We start from the raw sequence: 27,326 nt of genomic DNA, 5'->3' as shown, positions 1-27,326 counted from the left end.
GGAGCACTGGGTGTTATACACAATGAATCATGGAACCCTACATCAGAAACTAATGATGTAATGTATGGTGATTAACATAACAATAAAAAATTTAAAAAAAGAAAAAAAAGTTTTGTTTCATTCACTAAGGGAGTTCCTCTAAAGTTTATAGAGAAATAGTTGATTATAGGATGAGATTTCTTTAAGAATTTTAAAAATGTGGGCTCTCTGTCTTATCGTTATCATTTGTATCTATTACATGGTGTTTAAATGACCCTAAAAGAAGATGTGGCATCTCTATTCATAATACTCAGATACATGGCTACAATGTTCTGTTGCTCCCACAGTTGACCCCCCATCAACATGAAGAGAATGAAACAAAAAAAAACCTCTTCTCTGCATTTTTTATCCTTTCCTTTTCCTCTTGCTTAATGGCTGTTTTATTCCCATAAGGGTAAAATGAAGGCTTCCAAAATGCTGAGAATATTCAAAGACTTTCTCAGGAAGGGTCAATTCATGAAACAAGAATTGCTGCAATGTGAAAATTGAACACATTAAGTCTGATAGGTAAACTTCAAAAAGAAAGATATTCATGTTTCCAAAAGTGTGTAAGATGCACATTTGCAGCATTTTGTGTTATAGCAGAAGACTAAGGAGAAGACTGTTTAAAAAACTATCCACACTGCTGTACTCTCCATCACTGAAAATAATGAAAGAGAAACAGGTATGCTGCTATAGAATGATGTTTAAGACATACTGCTAAGCTAAACAAAAAATAAAACAAACAACCAAGCCAAGAACACATGACATGTTGCAGAACTGTGTGTGTGGTATACTCAACCCTGCGTGAACTGGTTAAGGGGCCATAAGTTTTTTTCTTTTTTTTTAAAGATCTGATTTATTTATTTAATTGACAGAGACAGAGAGAGTGCGAGAGAGGGAACACAAGCCGGGGGAGTGGGAGAGGGACAATCAGGCTTCCCACTGAGCAGGGAGCCCGATGTGGGGCTCGATCCCAGGACCTTGGGATCATGACCTGAGCCGAAGGCAGTCGCTTAACCAACTGAACCACCCAGGCGCCCCTAAGGGGCCATAAGTTTTGTTGCTTTTGGGCAGAGGCTCTGAGACTTGAGTGTTAGCATGAAGGACCAGAATTATCTATTATCTATCTACCTATTCATCTAATCTCTATCTATCCATCTAATCTCTGTCTATCCATCTATCTGTCTGTCTATCTTGCTTGGTCAAGTCTAATGATGCCAAATCATTAGATGAGCTTTCCTTGGGGTCAGTGCAAACCTTCTGTACATGGGAAAGCCTTATGTAACTCAGAGTGATAAAAAAAAACAAAAAAACAAAAAAACAAAAAAAACCCCCAGCTATTCCCCATCCACCTCAAAAAAACCCACAAACTTGCTCATACGTTATTATTTATTCAGATTCCCATTGGGTTAGTCTAAATCCCACAACTTCCTAAGGCAAATGTGGGCTACAACTCTCAATTTTAAGAATCCTTAACATTTTCAATGGATTTAACATAGAGTCCAAAACAGGATCGTCCGCAAGACCAGATTTATTTTTTATCATTTATATTCATGTTATTTTCTTTTTTTATAATGGGAAAATAATAATTTATAGAAAGTCAATAATATACAACTGATACATTGTATTAGTTCATGTGATCAGCACCTCCCACCCTAGTTTTGGAACTTTCACTCCAACTTCGATCCAGGAGTAAGGGTGAAATTGGGAAATTTGCTATTAAGTAACTACACACAGTACCAGCAGAGCACTGACTTCTGTGCTCCAGAGCAGAAATCTGTAACATGAACACAGAGTTTGAGGGGGTAAAGAAAGAAGATAGTTGATTACTTCCGCAGGCAAAGGAGGCTGTGGCAGGCTGATGCCTCCAAAACAGCAAGCCCCGCCCCCCCCCTCCCCGGAGTGAGAAGCTGAGGGGCTTTCTAGGAAAATGCAGGATCCGGGCAGTTTCCGTAGGAATCTGCTATGTGCTGCCAGCCGGGGTGGTCATGTCTTCTGCGTGGTCTCCAGACTAGCGCGGGCGCCCGTCATCTGAGGCTCGTTACTAAGTGTACTTTGAGGTCAGTGGGATGTCAACATGGATACCTAGTTGCTGGAACAAAGGATTCTACAGAAAAACAAGCGAAGGGGGGTGGGCTTCAAGAATGAGGAAGAGAAAAATGTGTTCAATTTAAACTCAAGCCTTGATGAGGCACTTCATTTCCATCCTTCTTTAGGTTTCTATAGCAGTTTCAATGAGATTTAGGTCAGGGGCTCTAATCCCATTTTCCCACATAAAATCTGAATATAGTTCCCTTTATTTCAGTTGGGTGACATATAAAATGGGGATAATAATGATCTTTTCTGCTCCCTCATAGTTTGGTGCAATAGGAAATGCAGTCAGGTAGAGGAAAAGGTTTTGTGCCCTAGAAAGTACCATAGAACTAATCACTGTTTTGTAGAAAACTGGATTCTCCAACTTGGCGTGCACTGTATTTAGCATGAACAACTGAAAGAATCACTAACATCTCTGAGCACTCATTATTCCACATGCTGTTTTGAGGGTTTTGCGTGGATGAATGCATGACTCACAAAAACAAGTATCTGTGTATGATTGTTGTCCCTTTCATGGATAAAGGTGCTCAGGCATGGAGAGGTTAAGTAACTTGCCTAAAGCCACACAGTTACTAAGTGGTGGTGCTGGGATTCATAGGCACAAAATCTGCCACCCTTTCTGGTGTTTGAAAAGCGAGGCTCCAAACGAATTCAGCTGAAAAACTGATGGGAGACTTTCAGTGCCTTGTAGTGGAAGAAAGTTTTGTTTTGTTTCTTGAATTAACTGAGGTTTTGCCTTTCTTCCTTGCCAGTTTTCTAAACTTTCTGCTCTAATTTATCTTTAACATTATTTTTGCCCACCACCACCCATGCACCGTACAACCCTTCGGAAATAAATCACAAGATTAACAAATGTATAAGGAGAGCGTCACTGACTGAAACTGCCCGTTTTTTTGTTCTGCTTTAGCTCCTGCAGATGGTTTTAGGATTGACTCCCTTAAATTAACCTGAGTCACAGAATCCCTGCATTGCAGAGCTAGAGAGGACACGTGTTCTTTCACCAGTATTCAATCAAAGTAAAAATGACAACTTGTATGATGAATTATAAAATTAAAAAATGGAATCTTAAAAATTAAACAGCAGTGGATTCCCTAAAGTGTGTTCTGAGCCTGAAGGCAGTGCCTTAAGGATGGTGGGGGGAATGGAGTTGGCAGCAGTAGGGACTGGACAGCTTTCCTTTTTTCCTTGACTCTGCTTCTCAATTGGTTTGTGGTCTCAGAAGAGTCATTTACATTCTCTGGGATACATTTGTCAAATCTGTACAGGGGCATGAACGGAGTAGACGATCTATAAAACCTTTTCTGAGCTTATTTTTCGTTGAATTCATTAAGTAGTAGTATTTTGTGTCCCTCCATGGTTTCTATCAGTGTTTGTAGGGAGAGGGTGGCTAGAAATGGAAGTGGGAGAGTATCAGTTGCACTGCGGGGGAGAAATACTTTGTCTTTACCCTGAAGGAGACTTACAGAAAGATACTTCCTTCCGTGCCTCTCAGGTCAAGGGCACCAAGAAGAGGGAGGCAAGCTCACAGATCATTCCTGAAATGAATTCCATTTCTGAGCCCGTCTGCCTGCATTTGTATGACATTTCATGTTTTTGCCACTTATAGGCATATGCACTTTAAAATTATGTTCTGGGATGCTTCAGTGACTTCTAGTAGAAAAATGCAAATAAATGTAGATTTCTGTTATTATCAGCTTCATCAAAGCAAACAGGCAGAAGCAAGAACATTATTAGAGTTTGATAAGAGTGTATATTTGAATGATTTCCCCAGAGGACTAGGTAAAAATTCATCTCGTTCATTTCCTATTGTAGAGGAGCATCGATTGTTTCTTGTGGAATTACCTGCATACACCACTTGTCAGCTCCACCCTCAAGCCCCCTTCCAGGTTTTTTTTCTTTTTTTCCCCTACAAGAGCTGCTCTTTTGATTTCTGAAATGTAATTTCAATAAATGGTCGACTTGAATCAAGACATTCAGGCAGAAGCAGGTGAGAAAAGGCATGAATAACATAATAGAGCATTGGAAGAACACTCATTTCAGAAGGTAATATTTATATCACAGAAAAATAAAGGAAAACTCAGAGTGCTAGTTCTCCAATTAGGACTAAATGAAAAGAGGGAATCGTGGGGTCTCCTGTTGGATTTCTAGTCTGTACCGTTATCAGTTACCCTTGAATATAGTTTGGTGTATCATCTGACATTTTTCCTTTAAATAAATCCAAATTTCTTTGCAAGCTGGGGCCTTGTGTATAGCTCAGTATACTCGTAAATGCACTACATTCCTTGACAAACAGAATGCTCCTAATAAACTAATGACAATTGACTCCTAATCTCCAACAGGGTCAAAACTGGAAATAGTCATTTGGTAGCAGGCCAGTATATGTGATTATGCTTATTCTAAACATCTAATTATTCATTTCAGAAAAAAATACATCTTTTACTTTGCTGAGATGTAAAATGCTCAATAATCAGATGATTACTTCCAAAAATGTATAAAGCACTACATCATTCTTAAGTGCCTTTTATTCCAGAACAAAATGTCTAAAATTGTTAGGAGTTAGTTGGACAGTTAGGTAGTCAGGGCCAGGGTCCCAGCAAGAAAATATGGAATCAGGACAGCTGAAATAAAACATCACTGACATTGTGTTTTGCAGCTTAGACAACACCGCACTGACATTCTGCTTTGCAGCCTTTGCAGAAATAAGTTCTGCATAATGTCCTAAAATAAGACAATTAACCACAAAAGCATTTGTCAATATCACGGGCAAGGGGCAGTTAAGACATAAGCCAGAAAAAAAAAAAAATCAGCACGTGGACATTAACTTAATAGGTAGACAGATAGGTGACCAAAGCCCTGATTGGCACAACTCAGCACACCCTGATTGCTCACGATAGTTCCACAAAAGAGCTCATAAAATCCCCTAAACTTTGAAATTCCGGGGGCAACCCTCTGGGGCCCCCCTCCCTGTCTGGCAGCTTTGTATTATTTATTACTCAATAAACAGTGCTTTGCTGCCCACCACTCTTTGGCTGGTCTACCTCTTCGTTCTTCGAAGGGCCATGACCAAGAACCCAGGCACTAAGGGGACAGAGATCTTGTAACAAAATGAAACGAACTGTATTTCGAAGGACAAGGAGATTTCAGGAGAAATTCCGTAACAGATGGGAAGTTTTAGCCTGATTCTCTACCTTGACCTATCAACCATCTACCTTGGGAAGTTTTGAAATAACATCATTTTAATACTGGTTTTCATTAGTGCTGGATTAGACTCATCAAGTCATTGTAAAAAGATTACTGGATGGGAAGGAGGAGCTTGAATTCTGATTTCAGCTCTGTTGTCCACGAGCTGGGCAAATCAGGTTAAGTCACAGACCCTTAGCACAGAAAGTAGCTTTTAGGAGAGCCCATTCCCTGGGGCGGTGGTTCTCAAGCTTGCGTTTCTATCAGAATCACCTAGGAGGGTTTGTTAAACAGGACTGCTGGGCTCCACCTCCAGAGTTTCTGATTTAGTTTATCTGGGGTGGGGGTGAAAATCTACATTCCCAATGAGTTCCCAGGTGAAACAGATGCTGCTGGCCATCTCACTTTGAGAGCCACGGCCTTAGGGCAAGAGACCACATTCTTCCCTGGTTAGCTCTTGGCTTCCTTCACATTCCTGGACTTCCTGGGGCCTCTCTGAGGCTCTCCCTGAGGGCTGCTCTGCTTCAGGAGCCCCTGCTGAGAACAACAATAACCGAGGACCCAGCTCTTTTCTTCCCTTTCCTTCTGAGGAAGCCTCAAAGTCCCCAGAGGAGCCACTTTAAAGGGCTCTCAACCGCTTCCCCCCCAATATCAGCGCTCAAAGTAAACAGATTATCAGTGCTCAAAGTAAACAGGCCTCCCCTAGCTGGGGCCCCCCTGCAGTCCCACAGCTGAGTGTTTGCCTCTGGCGCTTCACACGGTTCCCCCCCTCCCTTGGTCTCCCGTGGAAGGCTCTCTGCTCAGAACTCCTTGCCTGGGACTTGGTGAGTCACCGGGCTTATTAGCTGGGCAACACCTTTACTCTCAGGGCAGTTTCACCAGTTCGCTCTTAAGGGCTCTTGCAAAGCTTATTTTCTCAAGCTCTCAAGCTAGCACAGCTACTTCAAATGGTCCTGAGCAAAGAAAGGGTAAATCTTTGTCTGGGGGAGGGACGTAGGGAGAAATAGGAAAGAAAGAAACAGTGTGCCTCGTTAGCAATGCATGAAGAGCCCTAGCTTGCCTCTTCAATAATTCAAGCTAATCGTTGAGCCCATAAAGTATTGTGGAGAATGGTTTGCCAATGAATGTACTGTGTACGCTCCCCTCTGGAAGAGAAGCAGAATAATTAAGGGATAGATCCACAGGCCTGGCCCCTGCAGGCCCTCCGCCCCCTCCCTGGGGCATCTTGCCTTCTTTAACCGCCATCCTAGGTGGTTTTTACTAAAATCTTCACTACACGGAAAGCAACTAATAGACATGATTTTTTTTTTTTTAAGATTTTATTTATTTATTTGAGAGAGAGAATGAGAGAGAGAGAGAGAGAGTACATGAGAGGGGGAGGGTCAGAGGGAAAAGCAGGCTCCCTGCTGAGCAGGGAGCCTGATGCGGGACTCGATTCCTGGACTCCAGGATCATGACCTGGGCTGAAGGCAGTTGCTTAACCAACTGAGCCACCCAGGCGCCCCTAATAGACATGATTTTTCCTGACTCCAGACTCTACTTTCTTAACTACCCCCCCCCTGTTTTAGGGACTTCCTGGGGCTCCAGAATGTATGTGGCTTCAAGCCCAACCCCTGCTGCCTGGCTTTCTTCCTGCTGATGTCTCCATAAAGCCTCCACATTAGCCTGGCTGACTTCTTCCCTGAACCCCAAATGTGCTGCTGTGTGCTTCGTGACTCAAAGCATTTGTACGTGCTCTTTGTGCCCTCTGAAATACCTTCCTGAACCTTCCCGGTTTCTCTGTCCTCCCTCCTCTCTGCCCCCCTACCCCAGGCCAGTGTCATCTACTCCACGAAGTCTTGCTTACGGCTGCGATCCACTGATCCGAGTTTGTTCTTTGCTAGACACCATGTGTGTGTTGCCAACACTATGTATTTGTCTCAGATCTTGTTGAGTGGGGGTTAGACTTGTCTCCTTCTTGTAAAAGATGTCTATGGGCCAGGATTTTATCTTGTACATCTTTTGTAGTTTAACAGAGTTTTGTTGTGTTGGTTGTCTTTTGGTAGATGCCCGATAAGCATTGACAATTAGTGGACTTCTTTGAATCCATACTCCTGTATTCCTTCTGCCAATGTTTCTGCATGCACATGATATGCACAGTAAATGCTATAAAAACAGTGGCTACTCAATCTGTTGCTATAGCTGTTATCCGATGAATAGTCACTGGCTACCTATTATCTTCCCATCCCACTCACCAACCCTTTTATCTAAAACCTTAAAGGAAAAGGTCCAGAGAAGGTTAGGAAAACTGCATAAAGGAACAGAGCTATTAATTGGTGGATGTGGGATTCCAAACTCAGGCCCATCTAACTTTACAGAGCGTTCCTTCCTCAAGACTCCACCCCAGTCCTGGATGATTGGGGCAAGAAGTACCTTAGTAAGGAGAACAGCCCTGCCCAATGTCACACTGAAGCAATTTATTGAAGAAATAGGCAAAAATGTATACATTTTCCTTGTTCTCATATACAATTATATTATACCTAGATAATAGAAAGTAGAAAACCACTCTCTCCTGCCTTTGTGTTGGTGAACTCCAACCTAAGATGGATGGCCCACCTTCTGTGTTGGCTTTGGTTGTTTTTTTTTCTACCCTCCAAGTCTATCATATAAGACATGAGACATGTGAGGTGATGATAGTTTAGATCTCTTCAGTGGCTGAAATGAATCTATTTTGATGAACAGGGGTTTTATAATGCCTGATTCCTCCTAAGTCTCCATGGGAGAAACTGCATGAAACATCCTGCCTGATGTTCCCAGGGGAGCCAGGCCTTATGATTATGTATAAGAAGTTCCTACAACTGCTTTAACTAATAACATTTTAATTTAATGCATTTTATATTTCCATATTTATTGTGCTCTAGTCGTGTTTTATGAGGAGAGTGAACGTGGAAACCGATGTAGCTGGCATTTAGTATGTATGCACAGTATACTTTCCTCAAGAGGTTTCCCTGCCGAGCATAAATGTAAAATAAATACAAATAAATTAAACTCTTTAATAGGCCTCCAGAGTGCCCCAGCCTAGATGATCCAGTCATCCCCTTCTCTCCACTTAAAGAATTCTCTGCAGAAACAAACTGTTTAGAACCAAATTCCCTTACAAAATTGGATTTCCTCTTTCAAGCTTATGTGACAAGCCATGTTGCTTGTCAAATACCCTGCAGAATGATTCCAGTTCTGCTGCTCTCTAGCTGATGAAGAGTCTTTGCTTGGAAGAAGGGAGAGCGAGAAGGGAAAGACTGCTAGAGAGTCCAGCCTGTCCATGTTACATCTGGGATCAGGAAATACCTGGTTTGCAAAGAGAAGACTTCGATCTTGGACACACCCATGCAGGGATTGGGAGGAGAAGATGCTCACTTTCCAGAGAATCTCTGAGACTGGAGGATGCACTAAGGGAGAGCTGCAAATTCTCTGACCAGATTTCAGTTTGTGATTACCTAAAACAATAATAAGAAATGGATACTTCACACCAATTAAACTGCAACTGAACTGTGCTTTCTGGTCACTTCACGTCATAAATTTATATTCGCTCCAGCTTGTGATTTTTGCCTTCTTCGGAATTAAAATACACACTCTTTTTCATTTTCAGAATGCTGATAACTCTGGAAAAGAAAAAAAAAATCATCTCGTCCTTCCCCTTCATTGAGAATCCTTTCTTGCTACGATCCAAAGAGAAAAGGGTAAGCTTTTTTCTTTTCCAGTTAAAATATATTCAAAATAATTTTTAGATATCGAAAGTAAAACATTTCGGGAGTTGAAGCTATTCATTCTAGATTAACAGAAAAGCAATTTGGAAGCAAGTGTGAATATCAATTGATATCCATATAAACAGAACAAAATACTCCCGTTCCCCAAAATCTTCAATATGTAGAACAGGTTTAGGTGGTCTATATGCGGCAGGTAGATCTTTAGAGAATAATAGAAGGGCGTCCAGCTTCAAAGTTCTCCACGAGACAAGAATAAATCTCAGCTTGTAATTCCTGCTACAGTCTCTCAGAGCCAAGTCCATAGTCTTAATGCCCAGTGGCATTAAAGAAAAGGAAAGTTGCCCTTCTGGAGTGTTCTGGAATGACCTAGTCAGGGGCTTGATGACTTTCAAGATTTCTGCTGGTCCTATGATTCTCTTAATTTACATCTTTATCATTTTGCATCTTAATTATCAGATCCTATGGTGGCATATTCTAAGCATGAAACAAGGAAAAGGGAAAATGGAATCTAATGTAAGCTGTCTGCTGTGTTCCAAGAACTATGTTATTATATCTGTTTTATTTCCTCTAAAACAATAAGCATCGTCCTATAATCCATTTTTCGTAGTTGAAGAGCCTAAAGCTTTAAGAAGTTAAGTAGCTAAGTGTGTCAGTGGTGAAGGTGGGACTGAAACCACGAATGTGTGACTGTGTGTTCTCTCTGCCTCGCCACACGGCACCTGGAGATTAGAGAAGGAAGGAGGTGTGCCCCAGAATGTCAAGGGGAAGGTAGAACTTCAGTGGGACTGAAAGAAAAGTGGTGTATGGGCAATTCGAAAGCCAGGGTATGTCACATACTAAGGGAAAGGATGTTTGCAAATTCACAGCTGTAAAATGAGCTGAGAAAGTGAGTAAACTAGTTGAGTTGGAAGAGAAATGTCATAGGAAGCACAGGGTAAGAGAGATGACAGACTAGATCAAGCTTTTATCATTCATTTTTGCGGGGCTCAAAAATATGTCCCGTCTGTCTTTTTTCAAGATTGGTGTCACTAGAGGAAGTCAAATCTGTGCCCAGCTTGCTAGACCAACTTTGGATAAGGAGTCTCTGCAGAGATAATATTTAGATAAAACCTAAGAGGAAGCTAAGAGCAGCCTGGGGTGCTAACAAGGGAGGAAAAGGTTAGCATGTTTGAGAAAATAAGATGAAGGCTGCTGGAGCATAGTGGACTGCATGGCAAGTGGCACAAGGATGCAGGGGAAGGGTCACATTCAGCCTCGTGGGCCATGGTAAGAAGTCTAATTACGAATGAAGTTTACGGGGAAGCAACTGAGGGTTTATAAGCAGGGAAATAAAATGATCCACTCTGGTATACCTGAAAGAATGTAACATCGTGCACCAACTATGTTCAAATAAAAAAATAAAACAAAATGACCCACTCTGGTGGTGGGGTGAAGAAAAGTTTGAAGGAGGGTGTAAGTCCCCTCTAGACAATTGGATTAATCAAGGCCCGAGATCACGGGGTTCTGAATGAAGGTGGTGGAAGTGAGGATGGAGAGAAGTGTATGGGGTTTGAGACATGTCCTGAGGACGGATTTGTCAGCCCTTGTGATGAAACAGATTTGGCAGTAAGGTAGAAACCCATCAGGAAAGGGTTTCTGGCTTGAGAAACTCAGAAGTTAAGCTTATGATATATTATGTTGAAGAGTCTGTGAGTCATTTAAGAGATGTTGTTGGATATTTCTCCAGCTTGAACTGGAGCTACAAGGTTTCGTAGCTGGCTTTGTCCTTAGACCGATACTGAGATCAAAACAGGAGTAGGGTTGCCCAATAAAATACAGGATATCCAGTTATGTTTGAATTTTAGATAAACAATATTTTGGGGGTACTTTTTATTGTTTGGGACATACTTTCATTAGAAATTTATCAATAGGGATGCCTGGGTGGCTCAGTCGGTAAAGCGTCTGCCTTTGGCTCTGGTCATGATCCCAGGGTCCTGGGATCGAGTCCCGAATTGGGCTCCTTACTCAGCGGGGAGCCTGCTTCTCCCTCTGCCTGCCGCTCCCCCTGCATGTGCTCCCCCCACCAACAAATAAATAAAATCTTTTTTTAAAAAAAGAAATTTATCAATAGCTTATCTGAAATTCAATAATAACTGGTGTCCTGTTTTTTCATGTGCCGAATCTGGGAACCCTATATATGAGCTTCACTGCTTTTCATCTCTGTTCCCCTACCTACCTCGGTTTCCAACTCGGTGCTCTTGTCCTTCCTTCTTTTCACAGGGAGAGAAGGCTTCCATTTTCCTTGGCAAACCTAGTTCTATTATCTGTGTACCTGCTCCTGGGTTCTGATGTCACAATTATCTCTTTTCCCCTTTGTGGTTATTTTGAAGTATTTCATAGTGTTGTATGTGTGTCTGTGTGTGCACGCACATGTGTTTCTTCTTTCTGTCTTGTGTTGGTTGATGGGTAGTTTTAATCACTTCCTCTTTTCTTCTCATACTTTCACTGCCAAAATAATTTTCAAATGCCTTATTCACTTTTATGTCTTCTGTCTCTGAGCTTCGGATAGTGTATCAGACCTATTAATAAACATCACTCTCCATGTCTCTCCCTGTTTAGTGAGAGAAGGCTAGCAGCCTAACAGCTAACAATGCCTTCAAGTTTTATAGTGTTTATATTATTTTCAAAGTGTTCTTACTTTATGAGGTTGTTTTATTTAACATTCCAACTATGAAATATAAAATTGTGCTTTAGTAGGATAGGAGAAAAACTGAGGACCAACTAAATCATCTAAATCATTCATCTCAGGATGAATGGGAAACTGATGTCTGGGGAGTGACCTGCAGGGCACAACTCAACAGTATCCAAGCTGGAATTCAAATCCAAGGCTCTTTTCCCAGACAACCTAAAGCCAGATAAGTATAGGGCCAGGAAATAAAGGCCAAAGGTCAAGTATAGTGAATAAGTACAATAGGATCCCAGTAGTAACCCAGTCTGAAATGCCACAGGTTAGGCCCATTGGATGAACATGAGATCCCTTGTCTCCATTTATTCCACAAAACCTTTTGTGAGTTTGTCTTCTCTCCTTTATGGGGCAAATTTCCACTTAGAGGTCAAGGTCTTCCCCTGCAATTGTGTGGCTAGCTCTGTTCTTGAGGTGACATTGTCAAAAACCACCTGTTATTTCAGGATACTGAAAAGAGTTCAGATGCTCAACAGGGCATCCTGCCTTTCCTCCAGCAACATTTCTCTCCATACCCTTGCATGGCCTGAATAGTCAACTCACATTGGTTTCCTGAATAGAGATTCCCCCTCTCGGAGGGGGCGGGGCAGGTAATAAGAGAAAGGCATTCCTTTCTTGTCTATCTGGAAAGGTCCAGCACTCTTTTTCTTGGAAGTTTCTCCTAATCTCTAGGGAAAAGGTTAAATTGTCCATCTCTATTCCTTTGTCACTGGGTTTACAGTTTTTGCAAAGACAACTTTAAAACATCTGTACTACATGAATAAAAACATGCCAAAGTCCAAAAGCTATAGTTTGAAAGAAAGCATCCATATATCATAACAAAGTTAAAAGACAAGTGCCATATTTGGTAAAAAATATTTGCCATAAATGTAATATGCAAAAGATTAATGTATATAATAATCTCTACAAGTCAATAAGACAAAAATTAAACCACAAAGAAATTTGATACAAAATAGGCAATTCACAAAAGGGCAAATGCAAATGGATAGTAAGAGAAATGAAAATGATTCCAATAATGAAATAGAATTTCATTCATTTGGCAAAAATTAATAAATTTAATATCAACTGTTGATACACCTGTAGGAAAACAGGAACTCTAACCCTACATTGGTGCATGTATGTAGCCATTATGGAAAACAATCTGCCATAATCTCTCAATATTTTAAATGAGCATACTCTTTAACAAGCTCTCTTTGAGGTATCTGTGATTCCAAAGAAATAAACCATACATATGCACAAGGTAGCATTCATAAAGACACAGCCGAAAATTTAGAAACAGCTAAAATGTTCACCAAAAGGATAATGGTAAGATAAACAAGAGTATATCGGGATAAGTAACAGTTAAATAAAATGAGATAGATTTACATCCTGACATGGAAAGTTCTCCAAGGGAGAGATTTTCACTCCAAGCATTGAATGAAAAAAAAAGAAAAAAACAAAAAGAAATACACAGATTGGTATGTAAAGATCCTATCATTTATGTGAAACTAGTCAAGTCCAAACAAAGGAAAACAAATGAAACAAACTGTATATTTTGATAGATCCATATATTGCATAAGTGCTATTAAAACTAAAATGTTTAGGGGCACCTGGGTGGCTCATTCAGCTAAGCATCTGACTTCAGCTCAGGTCATGATCTCAGTGTCTTGGGAGTAAGTCCTGCTTAGGGCTTCACACTCAGCATGGAGTCTGCCTGGGATTCTCTCTCTCCTTCTGCTCCTCCCCCCTGCTTGTGCATGCACTCTCCCTCTCTCTCAAATAAATAAATAAAATCTTAAAAAAACAAAAAAACAAAAAACTAATGTTTACAAGGACAGTACCGAACTCATAGAATGGGTAACTGTAGAAAGATTGGGATTGGTGTAGGCAATCAAGGAGAAATTTAGCTTTATTACTAGATTTTCATTTTTTTCACAGTGAGAGCAATCCATTTCTAATATGTAAATTTAAAATAAATCATTTCAAAAGTGAAAGTCCTGCTCCTCACCCTAGAATCCCACTTATTCCCCAGAAATATGCAAAAATCTGCAAGTATAATTTTAGCTTTGCTTATTTCTCCTTACATTTCTATTACTGTTTGCTTTCTATATTTTAAATCCATTTTGTGAGGTGCAAAAAACTCATTTTCTCATCTTTTTGACAAATTCATTTTTTATCAAATGGGATATCTCTTTTTGTTCCATTTCATATTTTTACCTAAAATTCTATTGTTTGATATTAATAATTCTATATTTGTTTTTTTGTTGTTGTTTAAATTTGCCTCATCAGTTCTTATCCATTCTCTGATTTTAACCCTTTTTCTGCCATTGTTTGTGTTATCGGCAACCAGCGTGCATCTGATTTTATTTTGAAATTTTACTTAATCTGAGAGTAAATTGATTTTACTCAATTTTACTCTGCCTTTTTATTGTGATCACTTTTCTATGATTGAGTTAATTCTTGCAATCATTTTTCCTGTTTACTTTATGTTCTTAGTGTTTGTTTCTTTTTTCCTAACCTGCCATATGCTGAACTGATTACCACTTTTTAGAGTTCATTTTTCCTTTATTATTATTTTTCAAGTTGTACATTCTGTGTGGAGGTTCTCAAATTTAGAGCGCATCAGAATTATCTGGGGGATTTTGTTGAAAGAGTGGCTGCTGGCCCTACTTTCAGAATTTCTGATTCGTTAGTTCTGGGATGGGCCCCATAATTTACATTATTAATAATAATAATAATCATTTAACAAGTGATAATGATGTTGCACAACACTTTACAGAACACTTTGAGAACCACTGCTTTAGTGGGTACTCTTAAATTTTTAATACAAAATCACTTTATGTTTCCTATAAATATCTTTCTAATCAATATTTTTACCTTCCCTGCAAAATGGTAAGAATTTTGTCACTGCCCCCTATCCCTTTTCCAGGACATTGGTAACATATAAGATTTTACTGATAGAATCTGTATAATATTTTTATGTTTTGCAACATAACAAAATCTTTCTTGAATTAAAAGTTTTACTTCTTTGCTCACCAGTATTTCCTGTATCACAAGGTGTAATAATACAGAAGTATTAGTGATACAATGATACATGAGATTTTTTTCTTTTTCAGATTTTTAAAAAAAATTTGTTTCAGTATATCTTGATTTTTTTTAATGGGCTCAAGAGTGGTAAGCAGGTTTTTGCATTGTCTTAGTATACCTATTATGTTTTAATTATTTAAAAAGTAAAGTTTACTTTTTAGAGCATTTTTAGATTTGCAGAAAAATCGTGAGCATAATACAGTTTCCATATATCCTGTACTGTTTCCCTTATTATTAACATCTTACATTAATATGATACATTTGTTAAAATCAGTGAACTGATATGGATGCATTATTAATAACTAAACTCCGTATTTATTCAGATTTCCTTACTTTTTAGCCAAGGTCCTTTCCCTGTTCTGGAATCCTATCTGGGATACCGCTTTACGTTTTCTTTTTTTTTTTTTTTTTAAAGATTTTATTTATTTATTTGACAGAGAGAGGGAACACAAGCAGGGAGAGTGGGAGAGGGAGAAGCAGGCTTCCCGCCGAGCAGGGAGACCGATGCGGGGCTCGATCCCAGGACTCTGGGATCGTGACCTGAGCCTAAGGCAGACGCTTAACGACTGAGCCACCCAGGCGCCCCCTGCTTTACATTTTCTAATCACCATGTTTCTTTAGGTTCCTCTTGGCTGGGACAATTTCTCAGGCTTTCCCTGGTTTTGGTGACATTGACAGTTTTTGTTTTTTTTTTAAATTTTATTTATTTATTTGACAGAGAGAGAGCAAGAGAGCACAAGCAGGCAGAGCAGGAGAGGGAGAAGCAGGCTCCCTGCTGAGCAAGGAACCCGACAAGGGACTCCATCCCAGGACCCTGGGACCATGACCTGAGCCAGTCAGACGCTTAGCCAACTGACCCACCCAGGCACCCGACATTGATGGTTTTGAGGAGTATAGTCAGATATATTGTAGAATGTCCCTCTATTGAAATTTGTCTGATATTATTCTGATTAGACTAGGATTATAGATTTTGGTGGGAGAAGACTGCAGAGGTAAAGTGTGATTTTTATCACAATATATCAAGAGTTCATGCTGTCAACATAACTTACTACAGGTGAGAATGACCTTGATCACTGGCTGGAGTGGTGTATGTTTGTCAAGTTTCTCCATTTGTAAAATTACTCTTTCCACTGCCCTTGAATTACTCTTTGGAAGGAAGTCCCAATTATAGCCCTCACTTAAAGAATAGGAAATTATGTTCCACATCCTTGAGGATGGAGTACCTACATAAATTATTTGGGATTCTTTTGCACACAAGATGTGTCTCTTCTCCCCATTTATTTTTATTTATTTATTTATTTTTAAGATTTTATTTATTTATTTGAGACAGAATGAGAGAGAGAGAGCACATGAGAGGGGGGAGGGTCAGAGGAAGAAGCAGGCTCGCTGCCGAGCAGGGAGCCCGATGCGGGACTCGATCCAGGGACTCCAGGATCATGACCCGAGCCGAAGGCAGTCGCCCAACCAACTGAGCCACCCAGGCGCCCTATCTTCTCCCCATTTATTTATTCACCCATTTATTTATATCAATATGGACTCATGGATATTTATTTTATATGTAGGTTTATAATCCAATAGCACATTATTTATTTATTTTTTGCTCAAAATTGTTCAGCTTTGTTTATCTTTTTCTTAGCACTGCCTTACTTTCTGACACTACTTTCAGGTTTGTTTATTGGAAGTTCATTCAGTTAGAGCTCCTGTGTCCTTTGATACATTCCCATCATTTAAAAATTCTTTTTCTTGGTGCTGCCTTACTTTCTGATGCTACAAGATACTCCAGGCTCATTTTGTAAATGTACTGCTTCAGACCTATAATCAGCCATTTCTCCCAGGAGCCCTAGTTTCTTTAACTTGAGAATGGTATTAGAAACCAAGATCTGAGGCAAGGTTTGTTCACTGAAGTTTCCTTGCCTCTAAGCCTTCTTGGCTGAAGGAGTAAGAAGTCATATATATGTGTATTGATCTGTATATCTATAGATAAAGATAGATTTAGATTTATATATTTACATATATAATCTATATTATATATAATCTGTTTCCATCTATATCTATATATCTATAGATACATAATACCCATCAGTGTCTATATTAATCTAAACACGAGTTCATACTGATGTCTCCAACTCCAATCCCTTACCACAAAGATTGTTCAAACCTCTTCCCCTTGATTATCTGTTAACTTCCATCCAGTAGAGAGAACCCTGGCTTTCATTATCCTATATCTATTTACTTAATGTTTAATTTCATTATATACGCATCCTTGTATCTTGAATCCTTGAGTGTTCTTCCAGTTGTTGAGTGAATTACCATTCCTTCGAGTTATTGGCTCTCTTCAAATGTCTGGTTTTATTTGCCAATTATAATCCCAGCTCTCCTTTCCGTGGATGCCTGTTCTGACTGCAGAAGCCTGTTTCTAGCATCTTTGGGAGTTTGACTACATATGCTACTGAAGAGGTGCCTCATGCTTTGTATTTGAGGCAAAGAATCTCTGTTTTTCCTGGAGTAGCCAGTCACCTGAGACATTGCCCTACTTTTCATTCCCAATGGTAAAATCCCTGGTCAGGAAAAAAAAGCATAAAATAGAGAAGGTTCCAAGCAGCCTGCTGCTCTAAAAAAAAAGTTCCTCAGTTAAGCACCCTGATGATTTCCCCAGAGCCCTCTCATTTTCTCTAACTTAATCAAACCTGAACCTGAACAACCTCTGAAATTAGCCTCCCTTTGTAACCATCTTTTTCTACATATTTTGGTCTGCTCTGTGGTCTTTTCCCTTCATCCAATTTATCCATATTCCATTTTTCAGAGAGTCTTAAGCATTTTTAGTTTGCTAATTTCTTCCTATTTTCCAGATTTTGTGAACTAAAGAAAAAAAAAGACATTTATTGCAATTTGGAATTTATCCAGATCATTTTTCTTGATGACCAACTTCAAGAGAGCAAAAATAGTCATCATATCTCTATCACCATTAGGGAATACAGCCTTATACTTAGCAGATCTTCATTATATTGTGTACCATTCAATAAATATATGAATAAATAACATACATATAACAGCTCTACTGTATCCTGTTCAGGGGTTACAGTTATTCAGCAATTAGATCTACACACCTAATGGGAATATCTTTTCTTTAGTTTGGCATTAAATGAATTGGGGGAAGAAAAAGAGAAAAGAAGGAAGAAAAAAAAATACCAAGAAGTAAAAAGGTTTCTATTTCTGAACACAATTGCACAGAAGAGATTCTTCCCATATGTTCTCTGACATCTCCATCCCTCTACCCCGCCACACTGTTCTTCTGCTACGATGCTCATTGGTTGTGCACTGTGGGGATATGGTATAACATTCCATTTTAGTTTTTGCTGCCTTACCTTATAAAGGACTTCATTTTTCTTCCTCTGGGTCAAAGGCAGCTATTTTCAATCTGAATAGGCTGGCTGCTCATCTAGCCTCACTCAATCATGCGGCTGATGCAGAGAAAACCAAGTGTGTGCATTGCATTGTGTGCTGTGTTTTGACTAATTTATTTCTGTACTGGGTTCTAGTCAATGATGTGGTGGAGTGACCCTCACTATCATACTCTTTGGGCTGTGGAAAAATAATGGTAAACCTTATAAGAGCCCAAAGTTTTTTATTTGCTCCCCTCCATCTAGGTATCTATTAATCATATGAAGAAGTATGAAGCTATTCTTCCTTTCAAGTGAACCTTTCTGAGGTGAGCCATGAAACTTTATTTAAATAATCCAAATTATTAAATTTCTTTCCTTGCTGTTGTTGGTCTTAATAAATTCAAACAATCTTCATCCAAATCATTAAATATCTTGTCAGAGGCCCAGTGACATTTTGAATAAATTTTAGCCTAGAACCAGAAGCTTAGCCTATGGTTGAAACATTTTTTTAAGACCTTAATATCTGAAAATACTCAAAAATGTAAGTAACTAAAATTTTGGAATCATTACTGATATTGTTGTTATGATTAACCTTAAAAAATAGAAAACTTGGAGTCAAAAAATTAAAATGCACTTCTAGCTCTGCTGAGTTATTTTAGAAAAGTTGAGTAATGTCCCTTATCCTGTTTTCCAACTTTAGAACTATATATTTTCAAAAGTCTGTATTAGCTCTAAAATAATTCCATCTATAAAATAAATTTATATTGCCAAATGCTGGCCATTTATGGATGTAATGAAGTCTGTTGTTACATTGAGGGCAGGGAGCAAGAAGAAGGTGGATCTTACACTGAGTGACAATAGTCACTTTGAATAATACAGCAAGTTTCTGCTGTTTTGGTAACTGGTCAATACAAGAAACCTCTTAAAGACAAATGAAAAGTCATTGTAGGGGCGCCTGGGTGGCTCAGTTGTTAAGCATCTGTCTTCGGCTCAGGTCATGGTCCCAGGGTCCTGGGATGAAGCCCCACATCAGGCTCCCTGTTCCACAGGAAGCCTGCTTCTCCCTCTCCCCCTTCTGTGTTACCTCTCTGGCTGTGTCTCTCTGTCAAATAAATAAATAAAACCTTTAAAAAAAATTAAAAAAAAGAAGTCATTGTAAATCTCACGTTTGTGAGATATTCTATTATGACCAACCTGATGAAAATATTTTCAAGGAGCCACTTTCCTTGTGGAAAGTATAGAGTATACTGGTAATATGTCTTCACTGGCAAAGACAACCCTGAACGTGCAACCATCTGATTTTTCATTGTGAGGCATTTTATTTAGTTAGATGTAGCCTGGAGAGAATTAAAAAAAAAAAAAAAAAGTATGAATCATATCATGGGCGGTGATTGGAAGGTGTTGTTTGGTTTTGAGCTACCACCACTGGAATTACCAGGACTTAGAATTTTCTCCTGTAGTAGAAAACTGCAGAGCTGTTCTACAATCTTTTTGGGAGCCATTAAACTGGTCCGATGGGAGCTGCTCTGGTGGTCTCTGTCCCTATACCTCCTGGCTTCCTCCGTTAATGCAACTCCAAAGCTTCACATCTCTAGTCTCTAAATCCTAGTCAAGCTCAATCCTGTGGCTTCAGTGAGGAGAAGAAAGGGACAGTTTCCCACCATTACTGAAGTTATTCATGACTTTCCTCTGAGCTAGTCTTAATGTTGTGTTTTTCTATATTCTTGGTGAACTGGGATTATCAGCTCCATTGAATGTGAGTCAAAAGGCAAATGATTCCCTCAGCCAAGAATATCTGTCCCATTGAAAACCGTCTTTCAGAACTCCCTTCAAGTATCTTGCCAATCTTTGGATAAGTTCCTTTGTCCCCTTATTTGTTTAGAGTCTTTATTCCTATGTCCTGCGTACCTTATCACCAGCCTTAACATTTTTCCTGTCTTTAAAATGCCTGGAACAGCACTTTCCAGTGCCAGACTTTCAAAAATAGATATGCAGGGGCATCTGGGTGGCTCAGTTGGTTTAGCGTCCGCCTTTGGCTCAGGTCATGATCCCGGGGTCCTGGGATCCAGCCCCACATCAGGCTACATGATCAGCGGGGAGCCTGCTTCTCCCTCCTCCTCTGGCCCTCCCCCTGCCTGTGCTCTCTCTCTCTGTGTATGTGTGTCAAATGAATAAATGAAATCTTAAAAAAAAATAGATATGAAGATTAGGTCTCACTCCACCCACTCCACTCCAGCCCCTGGAGACCACATTGTATAGTAAGGCAGAACTTTTTTTTTAAGATTCTATTTATTTATTTGAGAGGGCAAGAGAGAGTGGGGAGGGGCAGATGGCAAAGTAGAGGCAGAGAATTTCAAGCAGACTCCATGGTAAGCACAGAACCTGATCAGGGGCTCCATCTCATGACCCTGAGATCATAACCTGAGTTGAAACCAAGAGTCATATGCTTAACTGACTGAGCCACACAGGTGCCCTAAGGCAGAACTTTTTAAGTACAATGTGAGTTTGCTAACAATCCCACTTGGATCAAGAAAACAAACTCACTCTAATGATCTGTGAGCTTCCTGTATATAACTTCAGAATTTTTCAAACTTATAGAAAAGCACTTCAAATATTTATTTCCCCCATATCAGTTCCCTTCTCTTTATTTATACTCCATACCCATGTCTCAACTCAGGATCTACTTTCTATATTATGATGATTATAGAAGTATAGATAGTGAGATGAACAGATACGTAGATATAGATATATTGGATATATAGATGCATTTGATACATCTCTTGTCTCTTGTCTAGCAAACATCTGGAGATACGCGGAAAAATGGAATCTTAAGATTTGCCTCATTTGCATATCATGGCAGGTAGAACTCTTAGGCCTACAGCCCCCTCTACTGGGTAGATTTTCTAGATTTATTATGTATACCTTATGGAGGAGGACTTAGCCATCCTTTTTGTGGGCTCTTGATCACGCTCCAATTAACTCAAAATCCTACCCCTGTTCCGACTCATAGGAGCCTACATGGATTCTCTGTTTCAAACTAAACTCTACCTTCACTCATTCAGAAGATTTGGGGTTGAGTACGAAGTCCACGCCGTTAAATTAATTAAACACGGAGACCATTAGACTGAAGTGACTCTAACACTGTGGTGGCCTATGTGGGCCATCTAAAATCTAAACCTGTACGAGCTTCAAGGTTACAGATTTGAAACCCAAGGACAGCAATCACAAACAACCAACTAGACTTTACGTTATAGCTAATGAATTCTTTCCTTACTTTGCTTCTGATGCCAACAGGCATGGTCCGAGGACCCAGAGGGGGTCAGGAAGGACCAGCCAAGAGGGTCCTTGGCTTCATGCAGGATGGAAATCAAATGAAAGCCAGCAGGAGGTGAGAGCAGAGGTTATTGAAGATATAGAGAGGGCAGATACACATGAGCGTCTGGGAGCTGGGAAAGGTTAAAGAGCCAGAGCATGGGTCTTGTTTTTTTGGGGGGCCTGGGGTTTTTACTGAGGGTGATGGTCTGGTATAGGTGTCCCCTCAGGCAATTAGGAACTGGTGAGAACAAAGACAAGGGTCCAGGTGTTGTTCCTGGGAGCCAGGGGGCCTTGACATTGAGATGGCTAGCGCTGGTGGTCGAAATGTTCATATAATGCCTCCTCTGGTTGCTCTCACTGGGTCCTTCCTTAGATGTTATCTATTCTGAGGAAATCATTAACTCCTTGTCCCTTACAAGGAGGACACACACTATTTGCATTACGAGGCATGTGTAAAGTGGGGTGGGGGTGCAGGTCCTAGCAAGAATAGAAGCAGGGGAAGGAGCCAAACGCAGATTTTTAAGGAGTCCTTCAGTTTCCCTATCTCATTTCTGCCTTTTCTCTATAAAATCTCCTAAAACTCCTGTCAGTGGAGCACTCCTGACCACTTCCTGTCGGTCGCTGCCCTATTCCAATCAGTTTCTGCTCAAATAAATTTAATATTTTGTCTCATTTGTCTTTTAACAATACTCACCATAAAGAACTCTGTTTACTTCTCTTCTTCTATAAAAATCTGGTGTCATTAGCCCATCAGATTCTTCAGGGCCAGAAGCTCATCAATTGATTATTGAACATAATGTATTGGATGCCTGTTACATACACCATACTAGGATCTGCAGATGCAGAGAAAGCGGAGATGTATTTTGTTTGATACATTCCCCTACTTTTGTATATACTTTTAAAAACAACTAATAAACAACAAACAACCACAGCAACAGAATAGAGTAGATAGTTTTTATGATATGTTTCCTCAAACAACTTCATGTGCCAAATACTCCCTTTTTCTTAAAAAGAGGACACTGGTTTCCCACACACTACTCCTAGTCACTGAAGTCAGCACAATTTCATAAAAGCAAAATCTTGATATCAATGTTCTTCTCTGAGACTTTCACCTGCCCTAGTGTATGGTTTCTGCCAGCTCTTCTAGGAGGGAGAACGGAAATTCTGTTCACAGTCTTCATAAACATGGGGCTCCTGAGCTTGAGAGCAGGAGGGCATTGCCATACTGGGAAGCCTTTGGTTTGCAGTGGAAGGAGACCTGGCTGAGTTACAGTTTTGGTGAATACTGACTCTTTTGAGACAGTGTACTTGCATCTCTCTTTGGGGTAGAAGGGTAGAATTGGCAAAAATGGAAACTAAAAGAAATGTTCACTTTTAAGTCTTCTGGGCAATATGAAACTGAAAATATCAGTAGTGTAGTCTGTGTGTGTTTGGTACAAATGGACACACATTTATGCAATGACTTTAAAATTAATTGCCGAAAGATAACACATATATGGAAATGTTAAGTCACCCAACATCAGTTATGTTTTTCAGATACTTGTTAACGAAAATGGTCGTGGTTATCATTATCAATCATTATCATCCTCACAGTTGACATTTATTGGTCATTCATTGTTTTGAACTCTTCTCTAATTATTGTTCTTGTGTAGGCAATAGACATGTTGGGAATCAGTTTTGAGTGTTGGTTGTCTTACAGAGATAAAACCCAATTACTTGAGGGATTAAATTTCAGTGTGTCATTAAACTGGTAACAATACATAAGGGATCTAGATGCTCCTGATAAGAATATGGAGCTTGAAGCATCCTTCAAGCCAGCTACTTGGGCTAGGTAGGTAAGTAACATTGTTTGAGTCTGAGGAAAGAGGGAGAAAAAGGCCAATCTGTAGAATAAAAGACAGAGTTTTAGAGACAATCTTTTCCTTTTTTTTTCTTTCCCTCCCTCTCTCCCTCCTTCACACTTCTCTCCTCCTCTATTCCCCCTCCTTTTCTTTCCTTTTGTTTCTATGACACAGCTATTTAAAACCCTTGGACCTTCTCGGGGACCTTTGGCTGGTATCTTGTTTGGTTTTAGGATGGGTAGTCCTTTAAACTCAATACAATGGATCTGTTTGCTATTGAATTGTTTGTTATAAACCAGGAGCCATATCTGAAGGCAAAAGTCCTCCCTGTCAATAACCCTTAAGAAATACAGTATATACAAAGGGACCAAGCATAAACTATTTCAAAGAGGGCCAGGTAGGCAGCGTTAAGCAGATGGCATAAACATCTCTTTAGAAATTAGGGATTAGTGTTAAAATTTATGCTGAGGAAGACAGAGGTGTTTCAATCTTTATCCTTTTCTAATTCTCCTTAGAATTAGATTTCCTTAAATTAGTGACACTTCCCCAGGGTGGGGGACTTGTAGGAAAGCACACTTTACACAGTGCCAGGACCAAAATACGAGAAGAGCTGCCCAGCTCCTCCTAAGCCTGAGGCTTATTCTCTCTGGCACACTGGTCCTTATCAAAGGCAACTTTCAGGAAAAGAGCCAAGGGTAATTGTCAAGAATGTGACAATGACTGAGAGCTTATAGTTCATCTTTCTACTCCTACTTATATTTGCATTTTAATGGGAACACTGTTTTAAACAAAGGGACTGAAACTTTGATCCTGGAATTTTAAGTCTTCTTGGAGAGTTTGTGAGGAGTGTGTGTCCAGGAGGAGGCAAGGGTTCTTTTTGGCCCTCCTCTCCTTCCCCTTTTCCTCCAGAATTAATATTATATAGACATCTATCTCTAATGAAGACAACTAAATATGAAGCCCAGTTCAGCCATTTGCCAGAAATACCCTTCTGGGCAAATTTTTTACCCTATCTCTGAATGTCACTTCGCTCACCTGTAAAATTAGTAAGGAGTAAATTAAGCCATATGTAAGTTGTTATAACTCGCTTCTGATGTTAGCTCTTCATCAGGTGTGAGAAGCATGTGTTTTCCAGAAGTGAACTAAGTGATGCTCATCTCTACCCTGCAACCAAAATAAAACCATGCCTACAGTCATTGATTCTCCCAAGTGCACGCACCAAAGATTGGCAATATACCTTGCATTAACTACTGTGGGAAATGTAAAGTGAGCAACATTTGGGATATTACACATGATTTTAAATCATGATCATAGAAAGAGAAAGTCCTTGGGTTAGAAAATTTTTATTAGGGGGGTGGGGGGATGGGTTAGCCTGGTGATGGGTATTAAGGAGGGCACATACTGCATGGAGCACCGGGTGTTATACGCAAACAATGAATCATGGAACACTACATCAGAAACTAATGATGTAATGTATGGTGATTAACATAACGTAATAATAAAAAATTAAAAAAAATTATTATTAAACTATAACTTAAAATATCATTCAAAGGGCTCTTGGTAAGGCAGTGTGATAGAGACAAAAAGTTGAGAAGGTCAGTGATGGATGGAGGGATATAAGACAACTACCAAGAAGAAAAGAAGGCCAAGGATCCTGAGAGAGAGTGAGCAGATAGGACAGATCCACAGATAGCATCATGCCAAAATCACATTTGAGCTGCTAGCTGGCGGGGTGCAGGGCCTGGGAGGCTATGCTTGGTTTGGAAAGATAAGGCCTTTTCCTCGTGAAGGGACTATGAGGAAATCGAAAGAATGGGCACAGCTTTTCTGTTGCTCAGACTGTTCTGAAGAATGGTATTCCAGGCTCTTCTGGCTGAGTTAGTGCAAAAGCAAAACAAAGTGACAGCAGTGCTTACACATTTCAGTCTGGAAGTGCATTTCTGTTGTGGAGCTCCCAGTCTTTTTGATCCAGTAGGTTTCTTCTTCTTCTTCTTTTTTTTTTTTTAAGACTCGCAGCCAGCCTGCCATGATGAAGGCTTCCCATGGAGAAAGCCAGGAGGCAGGCAATTCCACACACTTGCTCTTTAGGTTGACCTTTGTTAGAGATTATTTGACATTTTCTCTTTTTCCAAGCCCCAAATTAATTCTAGGCGTCTCATCAGTCTGTTTTCAAAATCATGTCATCTTATTTTTCTCTCATCAAACATGTAGATTTGGGGTCTTTGCAATACACACTCGTTTCTAGCTTCCTTGCTGTTCTTGCCCGGGGTGGGGGCACATCCAGGAATTATCAGCGGTTTGTATGGTAGATACTTCAGTCACTTGAATTTGTATTTTCTAATCTTTGACATGCAAAGTTAAAGATAACATGCAACCACTTCTTTTATCAGACAGGATTTGCTTGGCTTGCAATATACAGTTCCACTAATTGCTCATTCAGGAAGGAGCTGCTGGGGATGTTAAGCTACTTAAAAGTTGGGGCAAAGGATAGACAGTCACATTGCTGCGTACTTTGTTCTAAGTGAAAATCAGAGAGGGATGATTAATTTTCTTAGGGTCGTGTTATCAGTTACTGTGCTCTCTTTTCTTCTGTAGTGAACAGCCATAGTGTCTCTGCTGAGACTATGTGGTTAATGTAAAACAAAAACAAAAACGAAATTCCACTGAGTGAGTTTAAAGATCTATTTAATTTTTTTTTTCAACAAGTCCTTCATTGAGCAGCATCACGTCTAGCGAGGAGAGAGGCGCTCTGAGGAGTTATGCAAAATGGAAGACTTTTATAAGCAGAAGGAAGGTGGGACAAAGGACTTAAAAGAGTAGATTATTTCAGGCAAGGTTACCCTTGCTTCTTGCTTCCAGGAAGGTAGGGGGTCTTATTCAAATAGCCTCACAGTGCTGATCAGGAAATTCCAGACTTACTGATTAAGAATTAAGCAGACTTACTGCTCCTGGGGGCACCTGGGTGGCTCAGTCTGTTAAGCACCTGCCTTCAGCCCAGGTGATGATCTCAGGGTCCTGAGATCGAGCCCCATGTCCGGCTCCTAGCTCAGCGGGGAGCCTGCTTCTCCTTCTCCCTCTGCCTGCCGCTCCCCCTGCTTGTGTGCTCTCTCTGTCAAATAAATAAACAAAATCTTGAAGAATTCCACTGCTGGAAGAGGCTGCAACTGCAGTTAGGTTAGGTGTTCTCTTGGAGCTTACCAAATGAAGAGGCATAGTATGTGAGGCTCTTTGTGCAGAGCATGGCACATTGCAAGAGACTTGCATGTTCAGACAGAAGAAGTTTGCTCAGGGAGACTGACTCCGTCCAATGTATGGTGGGAGGAAGCAGTGCTGTTTACTGGGGAAGAAGAGCCCCAGGTAAATATACAGGGGCAGGAGTCTCGGAGAGCTAGGTCTAGCTACTGCTCAGGACCAGACCTCTGGCTGGAGCCTTAGCCTCTGTATGGGCTGACCAACGGAGATTTCGCAGGGCTAACTTCTCCTCCATACAGAACATTGTGTTGGTGCCAGATTTGGGGATTGGGAAAGCACATTTTATATTCTGAGTGCTGTGTCTGCAAGATTTCTTCAGCCAACCCTTTGCTGCAGTCAGTGGGTGGTCCTAGGAAGTCAGAAGCAAAATTGTACTGTCTTGATCATGTCCTTACTTTGCATCTTCTCTGAATTTTCTAGCTACAGTTTGGGCAACATTCTTTTATGTTTTCTTGGCCTTGGCTCCTCCCAGCCTCCCCCTCTAGGATTCTCTGGAGTTTGAAAGTAGGTGCAGGAGTCTCCCCGGTGTCCTGCTCAGTAAGGACATGGTAAACATTCAGGAAATGAATGAACGAATGCATATGTGACTTCTCTGTTGAAAAGCACCACTCACTGAATTTCCTCGCTGAAAACACAGAAAAAAATGAGGTGGCTTTCTTAGAGTCAACCAAGGTCTCCTGCCTTGTGGGTTCATTTGTTCATTACACAA

The 27,326-nt window shown here is 40.2% G+C and overlaps 1 long non-coding RNA gene across 1 annotated transcript in view; it reads left to right on the top strand.

The window, feature by feature from the left end:
* Positions 1 to 27,326, top strand: part of LOC145722023 (uncharacterized) — a 53,811-nt gene that overhangs the window by 12,046 nt on the left and 14,439 nt on the right. Inside the window, exon 2 of the long non-coding RNA XR_014146058.1 lies at positions 8,921 to 9,011. This is a non-coding gene — a long non-coding RNA (uncharacterized LOC145722023). The remainder of the gene's footprint in view (positions 1 to 8,920; positions 9,012 to 27,326) is intronic.

Source organism: Leptonychotes weddellii, chromosome 6 (assembly GCF_054177405.1).
Source record: "Leptonychotes weddellii isolate Sample4059 chromosome 6, ASM5417740v2, whole genome shotgun sequence".
Classification (NCBI taxonomy): Eukaryota; Metazoa; Chordata; class Mammalia; order Carnivora; family Phocidae; genus Leptonychotes; species Leptonychotes weddellii.
The sequence above is the reverse complement of the archived record's forward strand: the minus strand, read 5'-3'. Positions and strand labels throughout refer to the sequence as shown.